The following is a 14,090-nucleotide window of genomic DNA, read 5'->3' as shown; positions in this document are numbered from 1 at the left end:
GCAGAAAAGACATTCTACCCGTGAATGGCACTGACAAAACTAACTAGCCATTTGACTTCCTCCTCCACATCAAAGATTCTACGACGCACCCCGAAAATGGATATAATCCTTTTAAAGTCATTCTTAACATCCCCTCCTAATATTCAAATTCTTGCACTCAGCAATAAACGTGCTACTTTGAAACACAGCAGATGAAGCAGTTCCTGGTTTAGGATTCCCAAGGAATCAGCCACACCACCTCACTCTGCACCACAAACTTCTCATTTCAGGGCTATGCGTTCGCCGTCCTGACCAGTGGCCGCAATGCTATGCACGCAGCATTTTGGACCCCTTTCTCGCCCTTCAGATTCAGCTCAAATGTGGCCTCGGTAGAGGCCTTGCCTCTTACCCCAATCTATGGCAGGCCCCCCCAATCTTTACTCAAGCCCATGGCCCTGCTCATTCCCTTCCTGTACATCATGGTTTCTAATGCTCTGTCCTGTTTGCCCTCTTTAGTGCGTACATTCCTTGGAAGGCAGCAGACCTCTTTCACGTCTTCATGGCCTAGAACAGTGCTGGGCACAAAGTACATGCTTAACACTCACTGCCTGAATGAATCAATGAATGAATGGCCCCTTCAGTTTGAATACCTGTCCAGATACTCTTTTTCAAGGAGCCTGACATGTTTTTTTTTAAAAAAACAATTAAAAAAAAATTTAGAGAGCAAGAGCAGGGCAGAGGGGTAGAGGGAGAGAGAGAGGTAGGGAGGGAAGGAAGGAGAGAGAGAGAGAATCCCAAGCAGGCTCCATGCTCAGGGCAGAGCCTGAGGCGGGGCTCAATCCCACGACCCTGGGATCATGACCTGAGCTGAAACCAAGAGTCAGATGCTCAACCGAATGATCCACCCAGGCACCCCGACATGTTTACAGAACTCTTACTAATGAATCTGTTTTCAATCTTCTGTTTTATTTTTAAATGCCTACCCACCTGTGCTTGGTTTAGCTCTTGTAAATCTCGAGTTCAAGAGATTCTACTTACCAGAGCACTAAGTCTTTGAAAAGGCATGGGTTCGTAACCACAGCAACTAATGTGTTGGCTGATTATATTGAACACGTTGACATCAAAAGATGACAGATACTGCCTCCAAATAAAGCCTCGTTGTGGAACTTGATGCATCCTCAACCTGCTGGCCGCACATTCAGGCATTCACGGCAGACTTGTCAGAGGGCAAAGGAGTGTCATCGGTCAGTGTTCTGTCCACAAAGACCGCAGAAGGGGAGTGCGTGTGTGTGCAGCTTGCTACGTGCAAGGCAGTGCTCCCTCTCCCCACTGCCATGTCCTGCACACACAGCAGCATCAGACCCAGAGACTGGTCTGTGGGAAGACGAATCCCAGTGGTGTAAAACTCCCTTCCGAGACGTGGCCCGCTCCCAACACCTGTCCCTACCAGCATCTCCAGGCGCAGAATTCTTTCCTGCTCTTCCCTTCTTTCCTCTGCACCTTGAATGTTTATCAAGCGGCATAAACAAAATGCTTTTACTAAACAAGTGCACTCTCTAGATGACAGCCCTCCTCAACAGACTCAGAGAAGAAATGGGATACTGACTGTGCCAGATCGTATATTCCAACGACGGCCACGGGTTCTCTCCTATCCCCCGTGTTCTTACAGTGTGACACGGACATCCCTCCCACCGCAGGATGGGATAGACGTCCACCTCCCCTCGATGTGAGTGAGCCTTTGGAGCAGACTCAAGCAGTGCAGAAGCGAGGGCGTGGGACTTCTGAAGACAGATCATTAAGCCACCACCACACACTTCCACCTCGCTCTCTTGCGATACTCCCTGATGCATCCCAGCCACCTTTCTGGGTTTGAGGTGTCTGCATAACGTCTGTGTGGAGCTGCCCGGGAGACACAACTGGATACGTGGGCTTGGAACCCCCGGCAGCTGGGCCAGTGGTGAGGCTCTGGTAGCATCTGGCATCAGGTGATAACTGAAATTGAGGGAGTGGATGGAGCGGCCCAGAAATGAGAGAAAGGGGCACACAGCCCAGAAGAGAACCCTGGGGAATACCGATACCCTGGGGCCGAGCGGAACCCTCCTCCTGCTGACTTCCACAGCTCATTCTTCAACTGTGCCCTCCAGACTGCAAGTCAGTATTTTATGTCCCAACCCCCGCAGCTCTGTTCCTCATGCCACCACCTCGTCCAGGCTCTCCAGCCTTCTTGGCTGGATTCTCACAAGCTTCTCATTGGTCTCCCTCTTACAGTCAGGAGAGACTGACATCCACAATGCTACTAAAATGATCACACACACACCTGAGACCTTCGTCATCTACTTGAAATACTTCAAAGGTCCCCTACGTCCATCTTCATAGCATCCAAACTTGTTAGCTTAATAAATCAGGCCCCTTAGATTTCAAAGGCTACCTTGCTTGCCTCAAATTGCCAAATGTACCCTGTGCTGAGCCATATGAAACCCATGCTTCCCAAAAACGCAATGCCAGATGCCTTCCCACATCTGGTGTCCTTATACCTGGGCCACCTCCCCCTCTCCTTTCCTGGATCCAGATCACCTTACTTCCTGAAAGCCTGGTCCCAGTGGCATTTCCTCTGGGAGGCCTTCCCTGCCCAGCCACCTGCTTTAGGATGCTCTTCCTCTGTTCTCCTGTTACCTTATTTATGTTCCCATTATGGCTCTCAACACTCTGCATCATTGCAATTAATTATTGATTTGTCTGTTTCCTTCCTGAGCCGAATACACAAAGTCTCATTCAACTCCGTGATCTCAGTGAGTGGCATCTAGTAGCAGACGCTCAATAAATGTGTCCCGAATAAATACATCATTGCGAACTTTTATTGAGCGCTTTCCTAGTAATCGTCACTCCCTGAGTCCTCATAACACGACGTGTTAAGTAGATGCCCACAATAATGTCTGTTTTTATACCCAAGACCCAAGGACAGGAGTGAACACACAGGATGGTGGGGCTGGGTTGTGATTGAACTGTCTCTAGGACCTGCTCCCTGAACCTCGCTAGATGAGCCTGGGGGGCTCAGTTGGTTAAGCGTCCCACTTCAACTCAGGTCATAACGCTCGCAGTTCATTCGTGGGTTCGAGCCCCACATCCGGCTCTGTGCTGACAGCTCAGAGCCTGGAGCCTGCTTCAGATTCTGTGTGTCTCTCTCTCTGCCCCTTCTCCACTTGTGCACCCGCTCTCTCAAAAATAAACAAACCTTAAGAAATTAAAAAAAAAACCTTCTGGAGAAAAAAATTTTTAATGAGTTTATGTTCTATGCCGTAACCTCCATGAGAACAGAAATCGTGTCTTGGTCATCCTGTCATCTTGATGTCCCTTGCTTGCAACAACGGATATGAGGCTTTTCCCATAATGCCTCCTTCCCCCACTTCGGTAAGCAGCTAAGACAGTAGTGTCGGGTTACAGCCCAAGCTTCCAGGCCATACCACGTGAGCAACCATTGCCCCCAAGTGTACTAGGCGTTTCTCAGCATTCCTACCTGATAGTATTACTTCTGCCATTTTATGAGTGAGGAAACGTGGGCTCACAGAGGGCTAAGCGACTTAAGGTCCATGATCGGCTTGCTGGTTCAAGTGCGTGTGATCCCGGGACTTGCCAAGAAGGCAGTAAACGTTATGGTCACTGAGTGATCAACAGTTCAGACCCAGACAAGAAAGACACCAAGAAACCTCTTCCAGGGACACTTGGAGAAGATTCTCCTGGGGAGACCACTGAGCTGCCACACACCAGCAGGGACTCCAGAACCCTCTTACCTCCAATGGGACCACACTGTCTGCATCTCACAGCGGGCAGCAGCCAGCCTCAGGGAGTTTCTTTGGAACTTGCTAGAGGACGGTTTGGTCTATCCAGCAGGCAATTCACTTTGCATCATTTCTTTCCCCAAATTTTCAAGTTGCCCATCAACTTTTTCTTTTTTTAATCCTAAGGCCTCTCCAGGGTCCTTAAAATCTATCAGCTTTCCAAAAGAAAAGGAAGTTTTTATTGTTGTTGTTGGCTTGTGCTAGCCCAAGCATTTTTTTTTAATGTTTATTCTTTTTTTGAGAGAGAGACATACAAAGTATGAGCGGGGGAGGGTCAGAGAGAGAGACACACACAGAATCAGAAGCACGTTCCAGGCTCTGTGCTGACAGTTGACACTGGGCTCAAACCCACAAACTGTGAGATTATGACCCAAGCTGACATCGATCGCCCAACTGACTGAGCCACCCAGGCACCCCAATGTTGTTTTAATGCAAGGGCAAATGATGCAGATATAATTGTTTCCAGTCAAAGCTTAAAAAAATTTTTTTTTTTATGTTTTTATTTTTGAGAGACAGAGAGAGACAGCACGAGCAAAGGAGGGTCAGAGAGAGAGGGTGACACAGAATCCAAAGCAGGCTCCAGGCTCTGAGCTAGCTATCAGCACAGTGCCCAATGTGGGGCTCGAACCCACAAACTGTGAGACCATGACCTGAGCCAAAGCTGGAAGCCGGATGCTTAACTGACTGAGCCACCCAGGCGCCCATTCCAGTCAAAGCTTTCAAAACGCACCGAACATTCTTCAACATGAGGCTGCTAATTTTATCCATCCGTCCTCAGTTATCAAATGCCTCAAAATCACCGCTGACTTTGTAACTCATTCGGTGAATTCACCAAAACCAAGTAATTTCCTCAGAAGTACAACAGTCATTTCAACTTTTTACTGAATCTCAAATTCTTAAGTCAAGGCTCTGCACATGGGGCACGTGGGGCACACTTTCAGTGCACCCGTGTGATCATGGCGAGCCCTCCCCTAGCTGCCAGGCAATGCTGGTTTATTAGGAGCAAATGCTCATACACGGACTGCACCTCCATACCTCAGAGCACCATGATCTGACCCTCAAGCCTGCTCCTTTTTGTGGGCTCCCAGCAGGCTTCTCTCCCCCCAGGTGTGCAAGCTAGGAGTCCTCCCCAACATGCCTCTTCCTTGTCCCCTGCCAGCCAGTTCAAGGCCAAGCCCTGTCCCCCTGACACCCACACTGGCCCCCTCCAAACTCCTCTCCACATCTACTGGCTAGTTAGGCAGGTTACCTAACTAGCCTGTAGAAGTCCAGCCAAGAAAACGTTCATTTCTGCAGCCTAAAATAAACACCATTTGGAAACTGATTTCTTCTTTTTTAAACCTTATTTTAGAAAGAGAGAAAGAGAGAGACAGACAGACAGGTGGGGGATGGGCAAGGCTCCAGGCTGTCAGCACAGAGCTCAATGTGGGGCTTGAACTCATGAACTTTGAGATGCCTGGAGCTGAAGTCGGATGCTCAAGTGACTAAGCCACCCAGGCGCCCCTGGAAACTGGTTCCTACCAGAAGGGAAAAGCTACCAGCAGACCAAGGTTTCAGTTAAAAACAACACAACCAATCACTGCATCCCAAACTGTACAGAGACAACATGATTTTACAGCCCTGTTATCTGGGCCTTGCAGGGGATGAAGGCTTTGTAAGGACACATCTGAGTATAATAAAATAAAAACTCTCCTTTATTCTTCTGCAACGTTACTTATAAGTGAGCCAACCCACACTTTCCCGGATTTGCTGGGTGAGCAGGATGTCCCTCCTGAAAGGTGAGGTTATGATTCAGTCCATTTTGAATATGTCTTCTGTTAAGTGAGCCACAGTTCAGCAGCCTCTAAATCCAAAGGACCTGAAGTTTCTCCCAAAGCCTTGGGAGCCAAGATGGGACATTCGAGTAGGGGAGATGCGCCCGAGGCCTCCCTGCCTGCTCAAACTGGAGTCAAAGCGAACTCGACTACTGACTTCTGAAACCTTGACTCTGGTGTGTCTCATCCGACCTGACCCATCTCGCTCCTCCCAAGTGGTGACAGGATGCTTCCATCCCAACGACCGGCCGCAGCCTAAGTTCTCCCCACAGTAACGGACAGCTCTCTGCGCCCATGTGTGGACACGAAGCTACATTTGAGCCCTGGGATGCAAAACAGGGCCGGGCGCTCACCTTCCGGTCCCCTGCCTCCTCGGGGAAGAAGCCAAGGTTCTCTCACACGACCTCCTGGCCCATCTGACTGCTCCAGCAACAAGGAGTCAAGTGAAGCCCAATGCTGCATTTCGTTGTCTGCCGATTCCTCACCGCTGCTGAACCACCAGGCTCTCCCTGGGCCTACAGGACCTCTCTTCTCTTTCTACCTCTCTGTCTCCGTTCAATCACAACAGCAACACACCCTCCCGGTGGCAACCCTTCCCAGTGTCCCCTCCCCTGAAACTTTCCATGACCATTCCTTAAGTGATTCGGTTTTCTGATAATGCTCCAGGTCAACTCCCCATTGGTAATGACCGTACAGAGAAACAATCTAGAACTTCACAGGAGTTCTGCCCCAGGGAGTCCAGAACCCAGATGAGGATTATCACCTGCCAGCTTTCCAGAACTAGATTTCTCCTCTCCAGTGAATCAAAATCGCTGGGGATGGGTCTTAGGAATCTGAACATCTCTAACGCCACCCCCACCTTCCCTGGGGATTCAACTCATCACCCTCATATGGAAATGACTCAGCAAATCTATAATATGGTGGGACTATCTTTCTTGATCTTTTTAAAAATTTTTTAAATGTTTTTTATTTATCTTTGAGAGACAGCGCTAGCAGGGGAGGGTCAGAGAGAGAGAGAGAGAGAGAGAGAGAGAGAGAGAGAGAGGTACAGAATCTGAAGCAGGCTCCAGGCTCTGAGCTAGCTGTCAGCACAGAGCCTGACGCAGGACTCAAACCACAAAATGTGAGATCATGACCTGAGCCGAAGTCAGACACTTAACCGAGTGAGCCACCCAGGCCCTATCTTTCTTGATCTTAACGCAGAATTTTGCTTCCTTGAAAACAATTAGGAGGTAGGAAGTTGTTTTCTTAATGCCAGGGTTTAATTACAGAGCAAATCATTGACAACAGGTGAGGAAATTTAAGAATGGAAGCAATTCTTATTATTTAGTGATTATTTTTGAGAGAGAGGTCGAGTGAGGGAGGAACAGAGAAAGGGACAGAGGACCCGAAGCAGACTCTGTGCTGTAGTAGCGAGCCTGATGTGGGACTCAAACTCATAAACTGTGAGATTAACTGAGCCGAAGCTGGATGCTTAACCAACTGAGCTATTCAGGCACTCCAAAATTATTAAGGTGAATTATAATAAACAGCCTATGATACAGAAGAACATAAACTTGTTTCTTCAGGGATTGGGTCCTGAGTGAGAATTCCTGAGTAAGTTAGAGCTTCTCCTTAGGAAAAAAAGGGAGGAAAGTATTTGAAGCAGGCTTAGAAATTCTATTACCGACGAATATTATGAATGTTTTTAAATTCCTTTTACACTTCGTATCCCCAATCCCTCTGTTTTTGATTCCCAGATCTTTCCGTGAGCCTAGCAATCCGATTGCACCCCTGTGGAGGTCAATGTTACCTTTCTACTCCATTCTTCTCCACCTGTTCTGTACAGCTGTGTCAATGTTCAGATACACAGCTGACTTTCCTAACAAGCTATTTCCTGACTCCTTTCTAGGTGGTAGATTCCTCAGAGGCAAAAACTATGCCTTCAACTTTCCTAATAATGACCTACAGAGAGCATAGCACTTGTTTGTAAAATTTCTGTAATTCCTATCACTTATTTGTAAAAATCTTTGGACATTCCCCAACTCTTCCAAAAACTGAAAAGGTGGGAACGCTTCCAAACTCCTTCTATAAGGGCAGCATTTCTGATACCAAAGCCAGACAAAAGCAATGAAAAACACTACTCTGCAAAAATCATCAACATAGTAAGACAAACCAAATTCAGCAGTATATTAAAGGGATTATACACCAAGACCACATAGATTTGCTCCCAAAATGCAAGGATTGTTCAACATAGGAAAATCGTTGTAATACACTAACAAATGATACATTAACAAAATGAAGCAACCTTCCCTCCCCCACTGACCATCTCAATGATACAGAAAAAGCATTTCACAAAGTTCAATACCCTTTCTTGAGAGAAACGTTCAAAGTAGAGACAGGAGAGGCTAACCTCCTCAACAGGATGAAGGCCATACATGGAAAATGCAAAATGCAGAGCTAACATCACACTCAATGATGCAAATAACTCTTTTCTTAGATCAGGAACAAGGCAAGGATGCCAGATTCACCCACTTTTATTCGATGCAGTATTGAAAGTTCTAGCCAGAGCAACGAGGCAAGAAAAAGAAATAAAAGGCATGCAAATTTGAAAAAGATGAACTGTTTGCAAATGATATGATTTTATGTGTAGAAAATCCTGAAGACTGTCCCCAAAACTGTTAGAATAAACAAATTCAGCAAAGTTGAAAGAAATAAAATAGATAAAAATCAGTTGCATTTCTATGCACTAATAAATGAATGATCTGAGAAAGGAAATGAAGAAAACAATCCATTTACAATAGCCTTAAACCAATAAAATATTTAGGAATAAACTTCACCAAGGAGGCAAAAGACTGGTACACTGAAAACTATAAAACATCGCAGAAATTAAAGGCGGGGCACCTGGGTAGCTTAGTTGGTTAGGGGTGCAGCTCTTGATCTTGGCTCAGGTTATGATCTCACCCATGATTCGTGAGATCGAGTCCCACATCAGGCTTTGGGTGGACAGGCTTGGGATTCTGCCCCTCCATCCCTCCCTCTCTCAAAATAAACAAACATAAAAAAATAAAGAACTTAAAGGCAACATAAATAAATTTGAAGACATACCATATTGGTGGATTGAAAGACAGATTCAATGCAATTCCTATCAAAATGTCAACAGCAATTTTTGCATACATTAAAACAAAACCCTAAAATTCCTACGAAATTTCATAGGACCCTAAACAGCCAAAAAAATAATCTTTAAAAAGAACAACAAAGTTGGAGGCCTCAAACAAAACTTACTACAGCAATGAAAAATGTGGGAGTGGCCTAAGAACAGACACAGAGACCAAGGGAACGGAAGGGAGCCCAGAAATAAACACTCACATATACAGACAATGGATTCTGGCAAAAGAGCCAAGATCATTCAATGGGGAAAGAACAGTCATTTCAACAAGTGGTGCTAGGAAAACTGGGTATCCACGTGCTGAGTGTTACCTGAATACTGCATCTACTACCTTACACCGTATTTAAAAATTAACTTAAAATAGACCAAAGACCCAAAAGTGAGAGCTAAATATAGAAAGCTTTTAATAGAAAACACAGAGTAAGTCTTAGGACACTGGATTTGGTGCTGATTTCTCCAGGACACCAAAGGCACAGGGGGTCAACTGGACTGCCTCCATATAAGAAGTTTCCTGCATCAAAGGGCACTCTCTGTCAGAGTGAAGAGACAACTCCCAGAACCAGAGAAACTATCTATCTGAAAAGGGATTCATATTCAGAACTTCTAAAGAGCCCCTGCACATAAGCAATCCAATTTTTAAAAGCACACAACCCAATTTTTAAAAATAGACAAATACTTTGAATAGACATTTCTCCAAAGAAGTTCTACAAATGGCCATTAAGCACACAAAGTGCTGCTCAAAATTACTAATCACCGGAGACGTGCAAATCCGAACCACGGGGAGATACCCCGTCACACCAGCTGGGGTGGGCACCACCACACTCACTCCTGAGGAAGGGGCGAGTGTTTACAGAGACTGGAACCTAGTGCACTGCTGGTGGGGAGTGTAAAGGGGTGTGGCTGTTGTAGAAAACTGCATGGAAAAGTTCCTTAACAAGTTAAACCTAGAATTACCATATGACCCAGCACTTTCTTTCTCCTGAAAGAACTAAAATCAGGGCCTCAAACAGAGAGGGTTACGGTTATGTTCATAGTGACGTTAGTCACAACAGCTGAAAAGTGGAAACTACCCAAAGGTCCATCAAGAGATGGAGGAACAGAAATGGGGCATATCTATACACTGGAAGATTACAGAGTCTTAGCAAGGAAGGAGATTCTGACACACGCTTCAACATGAATGAATCTTGAAACACAGACGTGAAAGAAGCCAGACACAGGAGTGCAGATACTGTAGGATTTCACTTATAGGAGTTACCTAGAGCAGTCAAATTCATGAAGACGGAAAGCAGAAAAGTGACTAGGGGCTGGGGGTAGGGGAAATGGGGAGTTAGAATTTAATGGGCAGAGAGTTTGGGAAGATGAAAAACCCTAGCATGGACAGTGGTGATAGCTGTACAACATGAATGCGTTTAACATCACTTAGCTGCACACTTAAAAATGGTAAAAATGGCAAACTTCAGGCCATGTGTATTTTTCACCATAAAAGAAAACGCTTTGATAATGAAAGCCCCAGAGAAGAGCGTGGCGATAAAGTTATGCCTATTTGAAAACTGGATTTGCTATTTCCTGGCTGAGGGACTCTGGGAAAAGTACTCAACCGCTGGAGAATTTTAGTTTCTTCTTTTGTAAAAGGAGGAGATCATGAATTCATTCACAGAGGTCATCATAAAGATTAACATTAAGAAACCGTAAAACATGGAGTGTAGGGTCTATTGTGCTAACAAATGATGGGTTACGTTAGCAGCTCTGGAAATAAAAAAAGGTAGTAGGTCATCATAGAAAAGCATAGATGAACAAAGGCAAAAAAGCTTCAGGGTCACATGAACAGGTGCTGGGGAACAAGGGCACTTGAACAAAGGGAGGGAAAGTCTTGGCTTTCCAACAGTTCGTGAAAAGCTCTCTTGAATACAGCAAATTCCATTTGTTGCAAGTTCAGTATGAAGCATGTGATAGTTTAAGAAAGAGAATGCAATGTTCGGTCCCCACTGGCGGTCTGGTTCACCTGTTACGGTGCTTACCCTAAGAACATTCTTCCAGAGAGATGAAGAAATAAGTGTTACCACGACGGGTACCCAGGAATGAAGACTGGTGGATTACATATGGAGGCAATATAAATAAAGGCAGTAAGTTACTGAACAACGGAACAGCACTTGAAGCAAGTACTTCAAGAGTGAATATTCACAAGTTACGTATTTCGCAGGAGCAATCACCGCACTACAAGCGATGAGGAGCGCTAAAAAACAGTGCGCAGTCTTGAGGTGTGTGCCATAGTAAGCTTCTGTGATTCTAAACTTACATTTTTAAACCTGGAATTCTGGAAGGACAATGCTACTATGTGAAGACCGACGCAAGGTACTACACACAGGCCCGGGGTGGCAGGCGCTTGTGGACACACACACAATGCGTCTGGGAATCTCTCTTTAGGCAAGAAGAGCAGCCGGGTCACAGCAAAAGCAGTAAAGGCGGCTCCCCAAGTGTATACAGTTGAAACCTGAACGTCACAGGGGCACAGGGCACCATGTTTGTACAGTCAAAAAAATTCAGGCTGAACATTCGACTCCCCCCAAACTTAACTATTAATAGCCTGCTTTTTTTAAGTTATTTATTTGAGAGAGACAGAGAGAGTGCCCATGCAAGTGGGGAAGGGCAGAGAGAGGGAGGGGGAGGGAGGGAGAGAATTCCAAGCACAATCCGCAAGGTCAGTGTACAGCCCCACGCGGGGCTTGTACTCACGAACTATGAGACCATGACCTGAGCCAAAACCAAGAGTGGGGCGCGTAGCTGAGCCACCCAGGCGCCCCTTAATAACCTACTATTGACGAGAAGCCTTGCTGATAAACAGGCGGTTAACACGAATTCTGTGTATGTATTATATACGGTGTTCTTAAAATAAAGCTAGAGAAGAGAAAGTATTCAGAAAACCCCAAGAGGTCACAGCACCACTATACTGTATTTATTGGAAAAAAATTTGCTTACAAGGAGGGCCCATGCAATTCACACCCATGTCGTTCAAGGGTCTGTACTTCTAATTCTCAAAGACGTTTTAGGCACGAAGGAAAAAACACACTTAAAAACCCATGAGCACAAATAAACCAACTTTAATAGATTATTATTTTGTATTTATATAGCGCCTTCTTCAAGAACCTTAGATGCTTTACAGACATTATATCTAATTAATCCCCACAACAACCCTGTGAGGTAGGTATTACTCCCGTTTTACAAGACAGGGAGACTGAAGCACAGAGAGGTTAAGTGACTTGCCCAAGGTCACACAGTTAAATTCACTGAAGGGCCAGGACCTGAGCGCCTTAGCCTCCCGGCTCCCAGTTTAATACCTCATGAGAGAATCTTTAATGAAAAGTATCCTTAAAGAAAAGTATCAAGAGTAGTATGTTATGAACGTGAGGTCTTTCTACTGCCATCATGGAAAAGAAAAACCCGATACTGATGGTTCGAGGCAACAAGACCTGATGTGTTACACGTTTCCTTTTTTCCCTTCTGGAGTCTCACGGCCCCCGTCTTGAGCATCTTACACAGTGAAGTTTCCAAGACGGAAGCCACATGACTTAGCAGTGAGACTTAATTTAGAATATTTACTTTCAGTTACGATAATTTATAGGAACTTTTATTCCAATATACAAAATATGGGTCAGCCACCCAACAAACATGTACACAGTTAGAGAGCAGTCAGCCACCATTTACAACGGAAACCCACCCCTCATTACAACCACAGCCAACCAACAATCTCACAATGCTTTCTGTACGGGTCACTTTCCTTACCATACCTGCGTTTTTCTCCCCAGCCCTAACCCTAGGTTTTTAGAGTATACTGGGTTTCTGAGAAGCTTCCAAACATTTTACGTAGTTGCAGCTGTACTAAGAGTAAAAAGGAAACTGAGAACCATCACCCCCACAGTCCCTCCCCTGACAAATCATACTATTAAACACGGTGTAGATGTGAACAGTGTGTGACTACCAAGGAACTCGATAAAAATGCTAGAACTTGCTTTATTGTGAAAGTTTAACTTTGCCTCTTACTGTAGTTTTTTAAATGCAAAATGTAGAAACAAACACAGCGTAGTATCCTATGCTGTACCTCTGTGCAAATGACTTCATCTATCTTTCTTAAACATGCGGTGGCCTAACTCGCGTAAAAAAACAGACTCAGCCTCACTTTGCTTCTTTCTCTGCGTGTGCAGAAAGCTGCATAAACACAGCCTCAAATTCCACGACAATTTGGTTTAAGCCCTCAAAGTAAAAAACGTGTCCACTTCCCCCGTCCTGTGACCTTGCCCACATTCTCCGTGGCGAGTCTCTGTGCAATGCTGCAATCAGGCAGGCTCTGTCCTCTGAAGACACCCATTCCAGCCGGCCCGAAGGCTTTAGCAACTGTGTCTTAAAAGCAAGTTGTCAAAATACATCATCATTTTCTCCCAGCGTTATCTGTCGAAACAGCCCAATTAGCCAAGTGACCCTGTTAAAAGACCAGTTCATGGAACGAATAGGTGAAGTCATTTCCTGAGCTAAAAGATACAGATAATAAAATGTTAATAAATAGCAGCAGACAAAAATTTTTTTCGTGTTTTTTTTCATATTTAACAGTATTAGTAAAATAAGTTTAGAAAATTACAGCGATTAAAAAAAATTACCGCCTAAAAAGACTTAAAGAACACCCAAGGCCTGATTGCTATTATTCTGAATATATAATTCAATTATTTTCTGCACGTTACATTCGGCCACCGTCAGACGCCTTACTGATGCATGGAACAGTGTCAACCGCGACGGCTTACATACAGCTTACGTTACATATAGTACTTCTTAACATCCCCGACAGAAAGAAGTCTTAACAGATGCAAAGCTTAATTTCTGAACACTCTTCCAGTACGATTTGCAAAGATGAACGGGGGGGGGGGGGGTCGGGAGGGGGGGCAGCTAGAAAAGGACCTGCTTTGCGTGTTCCTGGTCTGCTTCCTTAAAATTTTATCTTCACATGGTTTGCAGCTAGGTGCCCAGGCTACTGGGGCTAAGCCAGATTCCTTCCCTCCAGGGTAAAGAATGACATTCGAAAAGAAGGTTAACTGCCAGGACACGGATTTTCCAAACACGGCTTCCATGTGAAACGTTAAGAGTATATAAGAATTCTAAGGACTGGTGGGCCACCACTGCACCAGAATTTCTTCTGTCATTCCAACCGCGACAGGGAATTTTTGACAGGTTTTTACTGAACAAAATTAAAGCTGAGGAAAATAACTAACTTCAAAACTATGACCAAAAGGACCAATATTTAGCCAGAGATATCCGTTCCTCCTGCAA

General features: G+C 45.1%; 1 protein-coding gene across 3 annotated transcripts in view; it reads right to left on the bottom strand.

Moving 5' to 3' along the window:
* USP12 (ubiquitin specific peptidase 12) overlaps positions 1 to 14,090 on the bottom strand; it is a 91,432-nt gene that overhangs the window by 32,790 nt on the left and 44,552 nt on the right. Inside the window, exon 8 of one of the 3 annotated variants that reach the window (XR_003907723.1) lies at positions 11,856 to 13,251. The exons of the other annotated variants lie outside the window; for them this stretch is intronic. The gene's annotated coding sequence lies outside the window, so the exon portion shown is untranslated. Of the gene's footprint in view, positions 1 to 11,855; positions 13,252 to 14,090 lie in introns of those variants that run through there. 3 annotated transcript variants of the gene reach the window in all.

Source organism: Suricata suricatta, chromosome 4, assembly GCF_006229205.1.
Source record: "Suricata suricatta isolate VVHF042 chromosome 4, meerkat_22Aug2017_6uvM2_HiC, whole genome shotgun sequence".
Taxonomy (NCBI): domain Eukaryota; kingdom Metazoa; phylum Chordata; class Mammalia; order Carnivora; family Herpestidae; genus Suricata; species Suricata suricatta.
This window is presented reverse-complemented; position numbering and strand designations above follow the sequence as displayed.